Source organism: Lepidochelys kempii, chromosome 26 (genome assembly GCF_965140265.1).
Source record: "Lepidochelys kempii isolate rLepKem1 chromosome 26, rLepKem1.hap2, whole genome shotgun sequence".
NCBI lineage: Eukaryota > Metazoa > Chordata > Testudines > Cheloniidae > Lepidochelys > Lepidochelys kempii.
This window is the reverse complement of record NC_133281.1, coordinates 10,941,984-10,959,553: the sequence shown is the minus strand read 5'-3', so window position 1 is coordinate 10,959,553 and position 17,570 is coordinate 10,941,984. Positions and strand designations below refer to the sequence as shown.

General features: G+C 45.2%; 1 protein-coding gene across 2 annotated transcripts in view; it reads right to left on the bottom strand.

Moving 5' to 3' along the window:
- Positions 1–17,570, bottom strand: part of ANTXR1 (ANTXR cell adhesion molecule 1) — a 181,147-nt gene that overhangs the window by 29,145 nt on the left and 134,432 nt on the right. The window lies entirely within an intron of this gene.

Below are 17,570 nucleotides of genomic sequence, written 5' to 3'. Positions count from 1 at the left end.
AGTCACAAAGCTAAGTTGAGTTATTCTAGCCACTCAAGAAGTACAATTGCTCTGAACTACACCACCTGCGCTGGCTTTATTGCGGCTATGAAACTCCATTTATATATATGGAATTTGTAGTGCATATTAAAAAATAAATTGGAAAGCAGGTCCAGGCAATTACTGGGGATTACAGACATGTGTCGTCACTGACCTCCAATCAGAAAAGTCCAGTTCTGTTCAATCCTACTTCTGTTATATGGCCAAAAATCCCATAGCCTGATATGATGTAAGTGGCCTGACTAGATTTGCATGGGCTTACCAGGTGCCTGGTGTGAAATGAAGCCTGTAAATGGACACAGAGCAAATATGTCACCATTAACCACCGAACAATCTGACCAGCTCAACCCAAGCCTTTTCCTTGAAGTAGGGTTCTGGGGTGCTTGTGAACCCTAGCGCTAAGTGGATCCCCTGAGCTTTCCTACCAAGGGATACATGAGCCACTGGTGAAACAGCTGGCCTGCTCAGCTGCATGCAGAGTCAATGGGAGCTACTACTCGTTTGCCTTACTTGACTCATGTGAACACGATTCTTGTGGCTTTTTGTCTTTGGCTTTCAGGACAATTGATCAGATTCTTTTCCTGTCTCAGCATCATAGTGGCATTTACAAGATTTGGAGTTATTTTACGCCACAGGTTCCATCCTAACCCTACAATCAGAAACAACTGATTCTTTGTGTATAATACAAAAGTTTCCAACACAGACGGGCCCTAACCAAAATCCTGGAGGCCAAACACTCCATGAACTCTGTGGAAGGGGCTTAGAAAGTTTAGAATTTGCATCCACATTTTTCACTTCTTTTCTCATGTGTATTTCTGGAAATTTAGTCCCACAGGACCCAGTGATCTCACTTTCCCTTCAGGATAATGTAGACAAGTTCCTCTTTTTGCCAGCTGATGTGTCCTACAGTGGCCCTACCCGGGGTGAAATCCTGGCCTCACTGAAGTCAATGAGAGTTTAGCCATTGCCTTTAGTGGAACTAGGATTTCTGTCCTAACGTTTGCCTTGTGACATGTCTGATCTGAGGTCATGTTCTGTCATGTCTGAGGTGCTGTAAATCATTTGTAGTATCTTCCCTAACAATAGAGGAAGGGTGTCCAGTAGTTAGGGCAGTAACCTAGGACCCTGAGTTCATTCTCCTACTCTGCCACAGACTTCCTGTGTAATCCCAAGAAACTGAGTGCCTCAGTTCTCTGTCTGTAAAATAGGGTCTTGTCTACACTAAAGGGAAAAATCGATCTAAGCTACGCAATTTGAGTTACGTGAAAGGCGTAACTCAAATCGATGTAACTTAGATCTACTTACTGCGGGGGTCCACACTACACGACGTTGACGGGAGATGCTCTCCCGTCGACTCCCCTTAATCGTCTCGATCACGTGGCATACAGGAGATGATGGGAGAGCGATCGGCGGTCGATTTAGCAGGTCTCCATACTTCTGATCTCCATACAACGCATTGATCGCCGCAGCAATGTAGACAAGTCCTAGGAATGCCCTACCTCACCGAGTGTGGTGGGGATAAATGCATTAAAGATTCTGAGGCAAGAGAGGGGAAATAAACAGCCATTATAGATGCACCCTAAAGTCGCTGGGAGTTTGTTCTGAATAAAGACTTCACTATATGGGACATCCCTGAGGAAGAGCTGCTCATAATTTTTCATTCAAACCATCATTGCCAAAATTGCCTTTTTCCAAAGGAAAATTTTAATTTCTTTTGAAATTATCCTTTTTTTTTTTTTTTTGCTATAAACATGTTTCATTTTTGGAAAAACGGAAAATTTGTCAGTGTCTGTTTTTTCATCCAAAAATCCTGAACCTTTTGTGGATTTTTCTTTCTTTCAATGAACTTTTTTTTTTTTTGATTTCTTTCCAAAAATTTGTCTCTGAAAATACTTCCTGTTTTCTAACCAGCTCCACCCTGAGAATTTACTCCCAGCCTTTAGTCTCTTTGGAAAGTTGTCGCAGAACTACTCACTCCACGTGAAGGAAAGTTTGACGAGACCGTTCCATTGGCTGGTTTTTGCCTTCTTCACCTTAAAAAAGAAATCCCTTTATACTTTTCAGTTCATTATATAGACCTTCTCCTCTTTCCAGCATTCAGAGGCATCATTCCTTTCCCTAAGCTCTGCTGAGAAATATAAAAATCTTCCCAGACTAAGATATTTTCCTAGTAACTCGCAACACTGGAAATTTTACAGTTAAATGCATAGATGGGGCAGTTTCATGCTTCAGTTAAAGTTGTACCTAAGTTAGCTGGTGTAATAATTTTGGTGCTGAAAAAAAACCCCACAGTGGCTGGCATTTATACAATGACTCAAGAGGTGGAAACTGCAGGTTTGGGGTGGAAAGGAAAAGGAGTGGAAATATATGAGCCTGCAACCAGACTAAGAATATGTCTTCACTGCAATCTAGAAATGTGATTGCTGCATGTACAGGCATACTCATGCAGACTCACTAGACTAAAGCTAGCTTGGGTAGGTCTATATGGGCTGCAATCACAACTCCGGATTGCAGTGTAGACATACCCGGAGGGGGACAAGAATAGGATAGTACCACGTTAGAGAAGGCACAAGCCCATAGTGGCTGCTTCTATGTATTGCCACTCACCTGATGACCCCAAAGCTTTCTACAGACTTTGCACCCTCCTTTACACACTCTGTGGACCACTCCTGTCTCACTGAGAAGGATTCCATATGGGGTAGGTTGTGTTAATGTAACCCACAGGGAAATGTGTGTTGCAGGTCCCCCATTGTGGCTGATCCACGGAGGATATGATTCTGGTACAGGGACTTGTAAAGTGCACTTATCAGTTGGTGACATCACATTCTGGCCAAGCTCAGGACAGTCCCATTGGCAGAGGCTTCATGGGAGAGGTACTGACGGGAGGTTGATGTAGAGAGACAGGCTGTCCTTGTGATTAAGGCATTGGATTGGGACTTAGAGGAGTGGGCTTCAATTTCCTGTTCTGCCACAGACTTTATGTGTGAGCATGGGTAAAACTCCTAGGAAAGGGAGAAACTACTTTTAAACTGGGGATGTTGATGATTGCTCGTCTTGTCTGTCTTCTCTCTTCAGATTGCAAGGTCTTCATGGGGGCTGGCGCTGTCTCTGACTATAGGAGTTTCCTAAGTGTTAAGGCATTTACATGAGAACATTTTCCCACTGGGTGCACAGATGAGGGGACCAATTTCACAAAAGAAATCACTGTTGATATAAAAAATGTCAGCATGCCTGCGGAGGCTTGGCTGGTATGAGGTGGGTAAATCCAAAAAGAAGTAGGCTAGAGAGAAGGAATCTGTCCCAGCTACCAAAAGCCATTGATTCTTGTATCCCTTTCTGATTTCCTTCTGCTTCTGCCATGGTGGCAGGTAACTCAGAAATAATCATAGCTATTCATTATTATTTATTATTAATAAGTATAATTATTAGTGGGGGTAGTATTGGAGTAGTGCCTAGGAGACCCCATTGTGCAAACACATAACAAATAGTCCCTGCCCCCCAAAAGGTGAACCATCTAAGGGTAGCGCTTTTCATCTGTAGATCTCATAATGCTTTAGAAAGGAAGGGATGTGTCATTATCCCCATTTTACTGATGGGGAAACGGTGATCCAGAGGGATGAAACAACTTGCCCACGGTCACACAAGGACAGAGCGTGACTGGAAGCAAAGTCTTCTGTCTCACAGCCTAGTGCTGTATCCGACGGGACACACTAGCTCCTTAAACACATACGATAGATGGATGGAATACAGCCGGCTCACATAGATGGTTGTCCTGCTGGCTTCTGCTGTACTGAACTTATGACACTATGGCCTGATTCATATCCCATTGAGCTCAGTGCAAAGACTCTCATTAACCTCAGTGGGCTTTGTACCAGGGCCTATTGGAACAAATTAAACCCTGGGGTAAGCTGCCACAACTCCACTGAAGCCAGCTGTTTAGAACAGGGGTAAAATTTGGCTTTAAAATCACTATTAGGTTCATAAGAGGTATCTCTGAAATAAAGCAGAGTGTAAGGTTATGGACCCCATCCTGAAATTGCTTCTAGAGCGGGAACCAGTCCCCAAATCCCCTTACAGAGCCTATATTTGAAATCTAGGTTCAGTTGGCCAAACCCTGCTGGGGGGCTAGCACACAAGGTGGGGCTTGGAGATGACACAGATGCAGTGTGTGAAGAGTGCATGAGACTGATGGGTAGGGATTTAATTTATTCTTTGCCCCAACTCCCACTGACTTCAGTGGGCTTTGAGTCAAGCCCTTAATCTTCTGTAAACATAACCGTTCCGCCTTCCCCAGTCTTCTTTTCTCGTATAGGTTAGCTCCTACATTCCCTTATGCACAAGTTCACTGAAGCCACAGAGATCAACTGCCCTCCTTCATTGGCAACTTGCAACTTTTGTGCTGAAGTTTGATGTTACATGTTACATGCTTTGATTGCATCCCCTACATGTTTTTCACCAAGCTATTAGAAACTGAGCACTTACTGAATGATTTCTTTGGCTTTTTTTTTTTTTTTTTTTTTTGGGGGCATGAATTGGTCTAAGATTCTATTCATATTTGTTTGGACAGACTGACCTGTCATGCTGTACAGAGGCACTTTCACTGCATTATTATCATAAAGAGAGCTGGCAGTTTCTCAAGGAGACAATATTAAATGCATAACTGCCAACTATTCCGATCATAGGAAAGATAGAAAGAACAGTAGGAGGCCAATGTGACTCTATCAGGAGCCCTTTAATAACCTGCAAATCAAAAAGGAATCCAACAAAAAGTGGAAATATGGACAAATTGCTAAGGCGGAGTACAAAAGAATAGCACGAGCATGTAGGGACAAAATCAGAAAGGCTAAGGCACAAAATGAGCTACAACTAGCAAGGGACATGAAAGGCAATAAGAAGAGGCTTTTTAAATACATTAGGAGGAAGAGAAAGACACAGGAAAGTGCAGGTCTACTACTTAGTAGGGAAGGAGAACTAATAACAAATGACATGAAGAAGGCTGAGTTGTTTGATGACTGTTTCACTTCCGTCTTCACCAACATGGTTAATAGCAACCGGATACTCAACACAATTAATATTAGCAACAAGGGGGAAGGAAGGTAAGCCAAACTAGGGAAAGAACAGGTTAAAGAAGACTTAGATAAGTTAGATGTATCCAAGCTGTCAGGACCTGATAAAATTCCTGCTCGGGTATGTAAGGAACTAGCTGAAGCAATCTCAGAACCGTTCGAGAACTCATGGAGGTCCTAGAGACATGGGAAGGGCAAACATACCACCTATCTTTAAAAGGGGAACAAAGAGGACCTAGGGAATAATAGACCAGTCAGCCTAACTTTGATACCTGGAAAGATTCTTGAACAAATAATGAAACAATCAACTTGTGAGCACCTAGAAGAAAATAGGGTAATAAGGAACAGCCAGCATGAATTTGTCAAGAACAAATTATGCCAGACCAACCTAATTTCCTTCTTTGACAGGATTACTGGCCTATAGTGGGTAGGCAGGAAGTGGTATACATTATATATCTTGATTTTAGTATGGCTTTTGACATACTCCCACATGATATTCTCCTAAACAAACTAGGGAAATGTGGTCTAGATGAAATTACTACAAGGTTGGTGAACAACTGATTGAAAGACTGTATTCTAAGCAATGGTTCGCTGTCAAACTGGGAGGCCATATCAAGAGGGGTCCTGCAGGGATCAGTCCTGGGGCTGGTACGATTCAATATTTTCATTAATGACTTCAGCAATGGAGTGGAGAGTAATAAAAATTGTGGATGACCTCAAGCTGGGTAGGGGTGCACCTTTGGAGGACAGAATTCGGTTTCAAAATGACCTTGACAAACTGGAGAATTGGTCTGAAATTAACAGGGTGAAAGTCAGTCAAGACAAGTGCAAAGTATTACTCTGAAGAAGATAAAATCAAATGCACAACTACAAAATGGGAAATAGCTGGTTAGGTGGTAGTACTACTGAAAAGGATCTGGGGGTTAGAGTGGATCACAGACTTAATATGAATCAACAATGTGATGCACTTGCGAAAAAGGCTAATTTTCTGGCGTGTATTAGCAGGAGTATAGTGTGAAAACAAAGGAGGTAATTTTCCTGATCCACTCAGCCCTGGTGAAGCCTCAGCTGGAGTACTGTGTCCAGTTCTGGGCACCACACCTAAGGAAAGATGAAGACAAACTGGAGAGTCCAGAGGAGAGCAAGAAAAATGATCAGAGGTTTAAAAATGATCAGAGGTTTAGAAACCCTGACCGGTGAGGAAAGGTTAAAACCCTGGGGCTGTTTAGTCTTGAGACAAGTGGACTGAATGGGGACTTGATAACAGTCTTCAAATATGGAAAGGGCTGTTATAAAAAGACGAGGATCTATTGCTCTCCAAGTCCACTGAAGGGAGGACAAGCAGTAATAGGCTCACTCTGTGGCAAGGGAGATTTCGGGTAGACATTAGGAAAAATGTGCTCACTGAAAGGGTAGCTGAGCTCTGGAACAGGCTTCCAAGGGAGGTAGGGGAATTCCTGTCATGGGAGGTTTTTAGGAACAAGTTGGACAAACACCTGTCAGGGACAGTCGAGGAATATGGTCCTGCCTCAGGGCAGGGGGCTGGACTTGATGTCATTTTGAGGTCCCTTCCAGCCTTACATTCTTATGATATAATTCTATGATTCCTCTGCAGCACAAGCATCTTAGGCATCGGTATCTAAGGTAGCTGTGCCTATTATGCAGACCAATATTATCTCATTGTGTCCTTGTGCTCTTCATCTGTCTGTCTGCTGTCTCTTGTCTTCTAAGCTCTTTGGGGAGCAAGGCACCTAGATGCCCTTAAAAATCTGGCCCTAAGTGATTTGACCAAGGTCAGACAAAGAGTCAGTCTCAGAACTGAGAGCAGAATGCAGGTCCCCAGATTCCCAGTCTAGTTCTCTAACCAGTAAATCATGCTGCCGCCCATGATAACAGTCTATATACGTTAGCAGGACACGTTAGATCTGTCATCATAGTAGCTAAGATTAACATGAAAAGGGCTACCAATCCCCAGGCTTCATGGCCTCAGATGGTCACCAGCGGGGTCAAGCAAAAAGCTCCTTCCCCTCCCCATTTTGCATAATTGTGGGAATTTAGGCCCTGATTCAGCAAAACATGTGAGCATGTGTTTAAGTCCTATTGAATTCAATAAGATGAGCACATACCTAAAGTTCAGCGTGTGTTCAAGTGCTTTGCAGAGTCAGGGCCCTAACCAGGAACAGCCCACTGTTAGGTAGACAATGGATCTATTTCAGTGTGGCAAATCTTATTCCCCAAGCTGTATGAAACATTCACAGTGAAACCATCCAAAGTTGAGGTTTTGGCTTTTCATTGTAACTTAAAGAAATAACCTTAATTGGGGATAGGGAGGATTTTGTGCATGTTTCATTGTAAAAACATACTTGTGATTTTGTCAAGGAAAATTTTCACAATATTTCAGAGCCCCATCCTCATCAGCTAATTAAATGCAGTTTGTGCCACAGACATTTCATTGATATCTAACAAGATACTAGCCCAAGTGACTTCACTGGAGAAATTGCAAAGAGTTTTCATCTAAAAAATACTTCTACCTGTACATTTTGGGTAACTTGCATGGCCTCTTTTTGTATACATAATTTTGCATGGTCTTGTTATGCTTTTTTTCCTCCACCTACATGCACAAGTAATGCGAAAGCAATGCAAATTACCGGTAAATTACCAATGAAAATATAAACATAATTTGTTCCCAGCTTCAGACTTTATAGGCCGCGTTTAAGCTTCAAACACATTTTTACAATCGACTCCTAAATTCCTGAAAAACACGGAAACACAACTGACAACTTTCAAGTGCCACTAGTGGGCGCCACTCTAATTACGAGGATCCTTTGCACTAATGAGAGCTCTCCTCCAGAATGATAAAAGGGCCCAAAGTTTTTTAAAAAAAATCCCATCTGATGATGTTTTGACTATAAAAATAACCTCATTAATGCAGACAAAAATGCAAACCTAGTCTCTCTAGAATGCGAGAAGACCACAGGAATCCCACGTTACCCTGACTTCCTTGCCTTATTAGAAACAGCTGTGTCTGCTGGTAACCTCAGACCATTTCCAGGTTTGACGCTGAGGAAAGAATTTCACAACTTCTTTGTGCATCTTAGCTTCTCTGAGTGAATTCAAAACAGGTCTTGCTTGACCCTCTCTTTTCCTTTTGCTTTCCAACGAAAAACACACGTCAGAAAGATCCCTGCTATTGAAAACAAGAGCTTGCTGCACATTTCGTTCTTGCGGATACAGAGTGGGATGTATGACCTGTCAAGGCACAGATAAATACCATGGATTGGATCCTCAACTGATGTCAATTGGCAGAGCCTCAATGGGCCATTAGACAAAAAGACAGCTTCCAGAAATACTGAGCTCTGATAATCACATGATATTTATGTGTAACCCAGACACCTTCTGGTGTGTGGTGTTCTGTCCCATTTCGTGGCACCAAGACCACTGAGAGAGAGAGGTAAAAATGAGTCTGTTCTACAGCCTTAGCTAAGAGCCAGTTGACTTTTAGCTCATGTGGTAGAGGCTCATGGCCTAAGCTCCAGAAGTCCCAGGTTCGATCTCGCCTACCGACGATCGGGATCTGTCGGTGTTACATCGGCACATCGTAATAATGCTGAGCCCTGCCGTAGTTCTACAGTGCCTTCCATCCAGGAGTCTCACAGTCCCTTGCTAACAGTAATCACACTTCACAACCCCATGAGAGGTGAGTATGCTTACCTTCATGGGAAGATTAAGGGTTCGCTGCAGAGCCCATCAAGGCCAATGGGAGTCTTTCCATTGACTTCAGTAGGCTTTGGATCCAGTACTAAGGGCTAGATCCACAAAGGGATGGAGGCAGCTAAGTGTCACTTAGATATCGAAGTCCAAGCGTTAGCTCTTCCAAACCCCTGTACAGCTGCTACCTCACCTTGTAGGTGCCCAGCATTCCTTGGCATCTACCTGTCTGCCAGTGGGCATGTGCAAAGCCATCGTGAGGATTCACAAACTAGGAGTTTCCCCACTTATCTTGCCTGCAGGATTCACTCTGATAGGTGCTCTCAGAGCACACCTCACCCATAAAAAGTAAGAAGGAGATGGTGCCCGCCCCCCTTTCACAATACCCAGAGCACTCAACGAGGAGGTAGAAGGCCAGGGCCCAAGTTCCTTTTCTGACTCAGGCAAAGGGGGGATTTGAACTTATGTTTCCCACATCCATGGGTATAAGGGTGGTGCCTCCTTCTTTTTATCAGAAAGGACTGACCTGGCTCAGTTGCCTAACGCCAGGAAAGGGTTCATGCTTCTGAATCCTAAGCAGAGAGAGGCTCCTTCCCCTGGCCCAGAGTCAGGCGTCTAACTCCCTTTGACCTGTGGGGTGAGTGTGGCCTAAAGAGAATGAATAAGATCTCCAGGGTGTGCGAGCTGACAGTGGGAGGAGGCAGCTGGGTTTAGGTTAGACGGATAATTTGCCCGGAGTTAAGATGCTCTGTATATATGTTAACCATGTATCTAATAGACTGTTGTTAAACTGCTAGCAATGACTGATTATTAAGACGAGTGGATTACTTGGATATGAAACAACACAGGGTACCAGAATTGAAGGCTGTGATAAAAGAGAACTGGAAGAAGGAAACTAGTGAAAAATTAGTTGGAATGAAATAAGAGGGCTCAATTAAGAGTTCCCACATTTCTAAAAATGCCGAGAAATGCCACAGAAAACTGGAAAAGATTTAAAGAAGCGTTTGATTTACTTCTGAGGGCATTGGGATTTACTCATAAGGGAGATGAACAAAAGATTGCCATCTTTCTGAATAATGCAGGTACTGAAGTCATTTCATTATATAATTCATTGGCACTTAATGTTAGGGAACTCACTGCTCAGCATGCTGGCTTCTGAGAATCCCATTCTTAGGTGTTTAACTCTCCCCATGCATTATATAGGAAGCCTGAGCACCTGATTTGGGGCAGCAGATTCCATTGGGCACCAGGGCGCCTAAACACAAGGCACTGCAATGCTGAGCCTAAGTCCCCTTGGAGGTTCTGACTCAGTGCCCCAAAGGATCCCCCATGCATGGTGACCTGATTTCCATACTGACCTCTGCGACTTTGGTTCCAGGAGCACTGACCCCTGAGAGAGACAGGGCAGAACTCAGAGGAGAGCTCAGGAGCTCCTGTCTCCCAGTCTCCACTCCACTTCCTTCTCATTGTGCATCCACATGTACCCTGGCCATATTTATGTCCCTCTACTGCAGGGGTGGGCAAACTTTATGGCCTGAGGGCCTCATTGGGTTTTGAAAATTGTATGGAGGGACAGTTAGGGGAGCGTGGCGTGGCCCAGTCCCCACCCCCTATCCGCCCGCCCCCCTGTTCCTCGCCCCCTGACAGCCCCGCCCCAGGACGCCTGCCCCATCCACCCCCCCACCCGTTTCCTCCCCCTTCCCGGCCCCCCCCCCGGACCCCTGCCCCATCCAACCACCCCTTCTCCCTGTCCCCTGACTGCAACCGGAACCCTTGCCCCTGACTGCCCCCACCCCACCACCCCATCCAACCCCCCCTCTCCTTCCTGAATCATAGAATCATAGAATATCAGGGTTGGAAGGGACCTCAGGAGGTCATCTAGTCCAAACCCCTGCTCAAAGCAGGACCAATCCCCAATTAAATCATCCCAGCCAGGGCTTTGTCAAGCCTGACCTTAAAAACCTCTAAGGATGGAGATTCCACCACCTCCCTAGGGAACCCATTCCAGTGCTTCACCACCCTCCTAGTGAAAAAGTTTTTCCTAATATCCAACCTAAACCTCCCCCACTGCAACTTGAGACCATTACTCCTTGTCCTGTCCTCTTCTACCACTGAGAATAGTCTAGAACCATCCTCTCTGGAACCACCTCTCAGGTAGTTGAAAGCAGCTATCAAATCCCCCCTCATTCTTCTCTTCTGCAGACTAAACAATCCCAGTTCCCTCAGCCTCTCCTCATAAGTCATGTGTTCCAGACCCCTAATCATTTTTGTTGCCCTTCGCTGGACTCTCTCCAGTTTATCCACATCCTTCTTGTAGTGTGGGGCCCAAAACTGGACACAGTACTCCAGATGGGGCCTCACCAATGTCGAATAGAGGGGGACGATCACGTCCCTCGATCTGCTCGCTATGCCCTAACTTATACATCCCAAATGCCATTGGCCTTCTTGGCAACAAGGGCACACTGCTGACTCATATCCAGCTTCTCGTCCACTGTCACCCCTAGGTCCTTTTTCGCAGAACTGCTGCCTAGCCATTCGGTCCCTAGTCTGTAGCTGTGCATTGGGTTCTTCCGTCCTAAGTGCAGGACCCTGCACTTATCCTTATTGAACCTCATCAGATTTCTTTTGGCCCAATCCTCCAATTTGTCTAGGTCCCTCTGTATCCTATCCCTGCCCTCCAGCATATCTACCACTCCTCCCAGTTTAGTATCATCCGCAAATTTGCTGAGAGTGCAATCCACACCATCCTCCAGATCATTTATGAAGATATTGAACAAAACCGGCCCCAGGACCGACCCCGGGGCACTCCACTTGACACCAGCGGCCAACTAGACATGGAGCCATTGATCACTACCCGTTGAGCCTGACTGCTCCCCTGGAACCCCTGCTCCCATTCAATCCCCCTGTTCCCCGTCCTCTTACCGCCCCAACCTCTATCCACCCCCCCCACCCCCTGACCACCCCCCCAACTCACCTGTCCTCTATCCAACCCGCCCTGCTCCCTGCCCCCTCACTGAGCAGCACAGAGACCGGGTCAGGCCGGGCTCTGCAGCTCCACTGCCCCAGGATCTTGCTGCTCCGCCACACGGCCCGGAGCATTGCGCTGAGGCTGCGGAGGAGGGGGAACAGCGGGGGCGAGCCTCCCGGGCCAGGGGCTCAGGGGCTGGGCAGGAGGGTCTCGCGGGCCGGATGTGGCCCGCGGGCCGTAGTTTGCCCACCTCCGGCTTAAAGGAACTGATTCCTTCAAGGGAATGCTTCTATGAAAGTGGTGTCATCCTGGGATCTAGTCCAATTATTTTTCAGCCTCCAAAATAAACAGAGATTCTTTTCAGTTACTTTGCATCTTGCTTTATTTGTTTAGCTTTATACTTTTATGCTGATCGAGTGGGTGTATTAATGTGCCCACCAAGGGGCTGGGCATCAACTCTTTTTTGGGAGGGGGAGAAAATGGAGAGAAATAAGGTGCAAATTGCTTTCACAAGGGCCCCCTTGTAGCTCTTAGAAATAACACACGCTCAAGGGTTCCTGTCCGCAAATTTCAAGTGACTCTTTACAAGCCATTCCTTTTGCCTGCAAGGCTCCAAATACTTATCTAAGCCTTTCCTGAAAATACACAGTGCAGTGTTTCTCCTGGTAGAGGAAAGACAGGGCTCAGTGGTAATGAATCTAAAATGGATTCATTTTGAGGCTACTGGACTCAGAAGGGAACCTGTGGGGCTTTCTAGTTATCTCAGTCCCAGACTGACTGACGGAGTCCATGCTGCCTATGCTTACGACACAGCATCCGGACCGGAGAGCAATGAAAGAGGCTACTGACTCTATGTCTCGAAGTGGCGCAGCAGATGGGGGTAGCAGGAGACGGCAGACCAATGAGAATAATGAGAGATAGGTACCGTCTCAGATTTGTATCAGAACTGGAGTTCTTCTCCTGTCTGGCAGTGTTTGGATTTGGGGGATCCGCTCAGTTATAAAGATCAGGTCTGGACCCCAGCATCCCCACTGAATGTTGTGCAGGGCGCCCAGCTCTAGGGAGCGTGCAGTTACAGCGGAAGCCGCTGATGGGGACCTCGCGTCTGTTGGAACGCTTGTCGATGGGGTTGTATGTGAACGGTTTGAGTGCACTGCAATGTGGAAATCCCAGGGAGCTTCTGCCTGCAGACATAAGGGACGAAGTAACTGCCCTGGACAAGGGGGACACCGTGCCCATGTAGGTGTAGTTCGACTTCTATATCCGCGGAGTGGGGGGCAGCTCCAGTGAGTCCAACAGGACTGTAGGTCGGAGGCAAATTCTGCATTTGCCTGAGGCTTGCAGTTTGGATGTGCTCAAACTACAGCAGCTCAGGTGATTATCTTTGAAAGTGGGGTGGGGTTTTTTTGGTGGGGGGGGGGGTCCTTTAGAGGAGGGTAGGAGGGTCAGGAGAGAATTTCTAAGCCAGCGGCTGACCTGCCCCATGCAGCAGTAATGCTAAGCCCTGAGAGTTTGACTGCCTTCAGTTTCCTGCCTTCTGAAGCTGGCAAGGCCCAGCGTTTACACATGGCTCCAGCGTATCAGGGTTGCCGTTTCAAACTAGCTGCAGCTCTGCTTTAAAATCACAAGGATCCCCTGGAATCGTTGATGCCAGCAGCCTGGATCTGTTTACTGACCTGCTGGCTGGAACACTCAAGTACCAGCCCCTTTTGTCAGCACAAAGGACAAAAACAGGACCAAAAACAAATCCGTCATCTAGATCTCTGTGAAATACCCCACGATTGCATATCACCAAGCCGTGCCAAAGATTTCATAACCTGGTAAGAACAAAGCTTGTCCTTGCTGCTGCTAGCCACCACTGCACTGGCAGGTCTGAGTGTCTTACTCACAATCACATGCCACAGCCCAACTTGCTCATGCCAGGAAGAATCTCTCAACCTTACCATGCTGGCTAATGTTTAGTGCTCGCAAACCCCAAGCAAGAAACACGTGACGGTGAGAGAGTGCGTGTGGGTGTCTGTGTGGGGAGGTGTGTGTGTGTGTGACTGTGGGGTGTCTGTGTGTGGGGTGACTGTGTGGAGAAGTGTATGGGGGTGGATGAAGGTGTGGCTATATGGCTCTGTGCACACACATGATGCTGAAACAGTGGCCTCAGCTGAAACAACAATTGCATGCAAATGCCAAACAGAATGTTAAACAGGATGTACCATCTTCCCTGCCCACTTCTGAAGGGGAGCTATCCCTGACATAAGGATGGCGATTCAAAGGAAGAAACCAGACCAAAGTTCTCCAGCCAGACTCCAGAACACATAACTGTCCTGCCTTCCTGACCACAGGACTCTTGCTGTAGGGTTTGTTTACATCTATGGAAATTTCATGTCATTGTGATGCAATATGTGTTGCAAAGGAAACACATCCTTTGGTTAAGCAGAACTTCTGTGTGTCACTTTGAGCCCCGCCTGTGAGGGCTCCTCTGTAGGGCTTCCCCATTTTTCATTTTGAGAAAGGGAATTTAATTTTTTATTTTTGTCTTTAGGGAATATAAACGATTAACACTGACACGGGGGTGTCTGTATTTAGGTATCTGGGAGGCACAGAGAGCTGCAGCCTGGATTTATGTCTGTTTCCACACTGCCAATCCAAGCAACCCAGCACTAACCTTCATGCTGGATTTCTCTTCAGCGCTGGGTGCCAATCATACCAAGGCGGGGATGTCTTTTATGAGCTAGTGTCTGATGTGTGCTGGCTCACAAAAAGAAGCTAACTGTAAGGTAACCTAGACTGTGCTGGGCTTATAACGTCAGCCTTGGCCATACGCTTCCACTTCCTCCACCAGAAAAGTGACCAGAGAACAATGGAGGGAGCTCTGAAGAGATCTCAAAGGGCTTATTTTATTCATTGGCTTTAATTAATTGATTACAAATAATTTTTAATTGCATGCTTTTAAAATTTAATTTAAGTGGCATTTCACTGCGCTCTTTGAGCCCCTCACACACAAGGGAATTTAGCCTCACAGGGTGGGGTAGTGATCATCAATTCCACTTTACATATGAGAAAAGCAAAGAGAGGTTAAAGGACTTGCCCGAGGTCACACAGAACATCTGTGCCAGGAATATAAGCCTGGTTTTAAGACTCCCAGGTCAGTTCTTTAACCATCCTTCCTTCATAGGTCAAAACATTACAGTCCTTTACACTACAGGGGATTTTGTCTGAGGATTTCACAGCTTCACATCTCCCTTACAGGTAGCAAATTGTTATGATTCTCCTAATTTTGCTGATGGAGGAAACTGAAGAACAGAGAAGGTAAACAACTTGCTCTAGATCACCTACCAATCAGTGGCAATAGAGCCCATGGGTACATCTACACAGCCAAAAGACGACCCATGGCAGCGATTCTCAGAGCCTGGGTCAACTGACTTGGGTACACAGGGCTTGTGCTGCAGGGCTAAAAATAGCAGTATAGACATTTGCGCTTGGGCTGGAATCCGGGCTCTGAAAAGCAGTGAGGGGGGAAGGTCTCAAAGCCAGGCTCCAACCCAAGCTCACACATCTACGCTGCTATTTGTTAACCCCAGTCCTGCGAGCCCGAGTCAATTACCCTGGGCTCTGAGACTTGCTACGGGATTTTTCTTTCTTTCTTTCTTTCTTTCTTTCTTTCTTTCTTTCTTTCTTTCTTTCTTTCTTTCTTTCTTTCTTTCTTTCTTTCTTTCTTTCTTTCCAGGTGTATCCCATGACTCCTAATTCCGATTGCCTTGTTAGCCACTAGGCTGTACTCAAACTCCCAAAGCAGGAGAATTTATTTTGCATTCATTCAATTACACTTTCTCGAAGTCGCAGCATCTATTGTGCTCTCACTTGTTCAACATCCAAGTTCTAGGGCTATTTCCCCCTCACTTTAGGTTGAGCCTGCAGCTAAAAAATGTGGCGAATTTGCACGAACTTCAGGAAATGGCCCCGTGGGCTTCACTAAGCACGCGATAAAGGGTCAGCGCAGCAATGCCTGTAAAATTGCTCTGCCATAGGCCCATAACAGGCCCACACTCCCTGTACCCAGCTCCCATTGGCACAACTGGAAAGGCTGCCAATGATTGGGCCACAAGTACTACTAGGTAAGACGACGTAGATTGTAAGCTCTTTCAGGCAGCGACCGTCTTTTTGTTCTGTACTGCAAGTGAATTAAACTAAACCAAATGAAGGGCACTTTAATTCTGAAAGACAGCATCCACACAGGGGTTTAATATGGTTTAAGTAATCCTCTTTGAATTCACACCTTTAGTTAATTTGGATTCGTTTTTCAGAGTGTCCCTGTCTAGACCAGTTGCTCCACTGCATGGACTTATTTGGATGCAAAACCAGTAAAAGAAAAGCAGGATCAATGCAGTGTATGTGAAGGCGAAAAGTATAACTGGGTTAAAAAAAGAATTAGAGAAATTCATGGAGTTCAATGGAGATACATTCAATGGCTATTAGCTAACATAGCCAGGGACACAACCCCATGCTCTGGGTTTCCCTAAACCTCCATCTGCCAGAAGCTGGGATTGGATGACAGGGGACAGATCATTTGGATTGCCCTGTTCTGTTCATTCCCTTTGAAGCATCTGGCACTGGCCATTGTCAGAAACAGGATCTTGGGCTAGATGGACTATTGGTCTGAGCTAGTACAGCTGTTTTTATGCTCATATGCACACGGAAGGCTGGACGCTACTCTCTGTTATAATAATGTAGATCGCTACTAACTCCATTGGCTTCAGTGAAGTTACTCTGGATTTTCTCAGGTGTAACTAAGGGCAGAATCTTTCAACTAGCATAGTTTTAGCTTATCAACGTATGAGATAAATCCATAGAAGAAAAAAGCACCACTTGTACTCAGATCTCTAAGGGGAAAGTTCACACAAACTGCCTGGCATTAGCAATTTGTGGAGTATGAACTCCTCCAGACAGGCATCAGATGACTACACCATTTTTGCAAATTTTAGCCTTGAAGGCAGAAAGTATTAATGCTTTTATTCACAACCCTCACAATTCATTTGGCAGCCAATGGAAAACTATACAGGGAGCCAAATATTACAGAGCTATGGATCACTATCAAAAATATTACATGGTTGTTAGCACTGTTTCTTGTCTATCTGAGTTTCCTGAAACCTTCTGAATGCTACACACCAATATGAACAAACTGAGCCAAATATGTTCCTGATGTAACACGACTGCACTCAGCTGATTTACGCCAGGGATAAATTTGGCCCTCTGTCTATTAACTATATTTATTTAGTACAATTCATAGATGACTCAGTTCTGCTGATTTAGCTATAGATAGACATATGATTGTGTGGGTGTATGTATACAAACACACACATATAAAGATACACACCCAAACTAAGATAGTGCATTGTCAATGTTGCAAGTTTGCACAATTAAAGTCACAAGAAGTCAGTATATGCAAAACTTATGGTTTCTACAATTTTGTCAGCTTGCCCATGTTGCATGTCTCGTATGTACTCTGATATGTATTTTAGAACATATACTACATATATTAATCTATGTGTTTTAGCAGAAGAAAAATAGGAATAGAAAACACATTATACATGAAATGCAACAGTTAACATTGGCATTGGTGCCTCAGCTTGTACAATTTCTCCTTTCACCTTCAAGTAGGACGCACACGTCCACTGATTTTAACGGATTTTACTATCCCGTTCTCTGAAGATGTGTGTAATCATACAAACACATGAATAGATGCAGACATATTATCTGTGCTCCTTCCTTCTATTCTATACTATTCACGAAGCTTT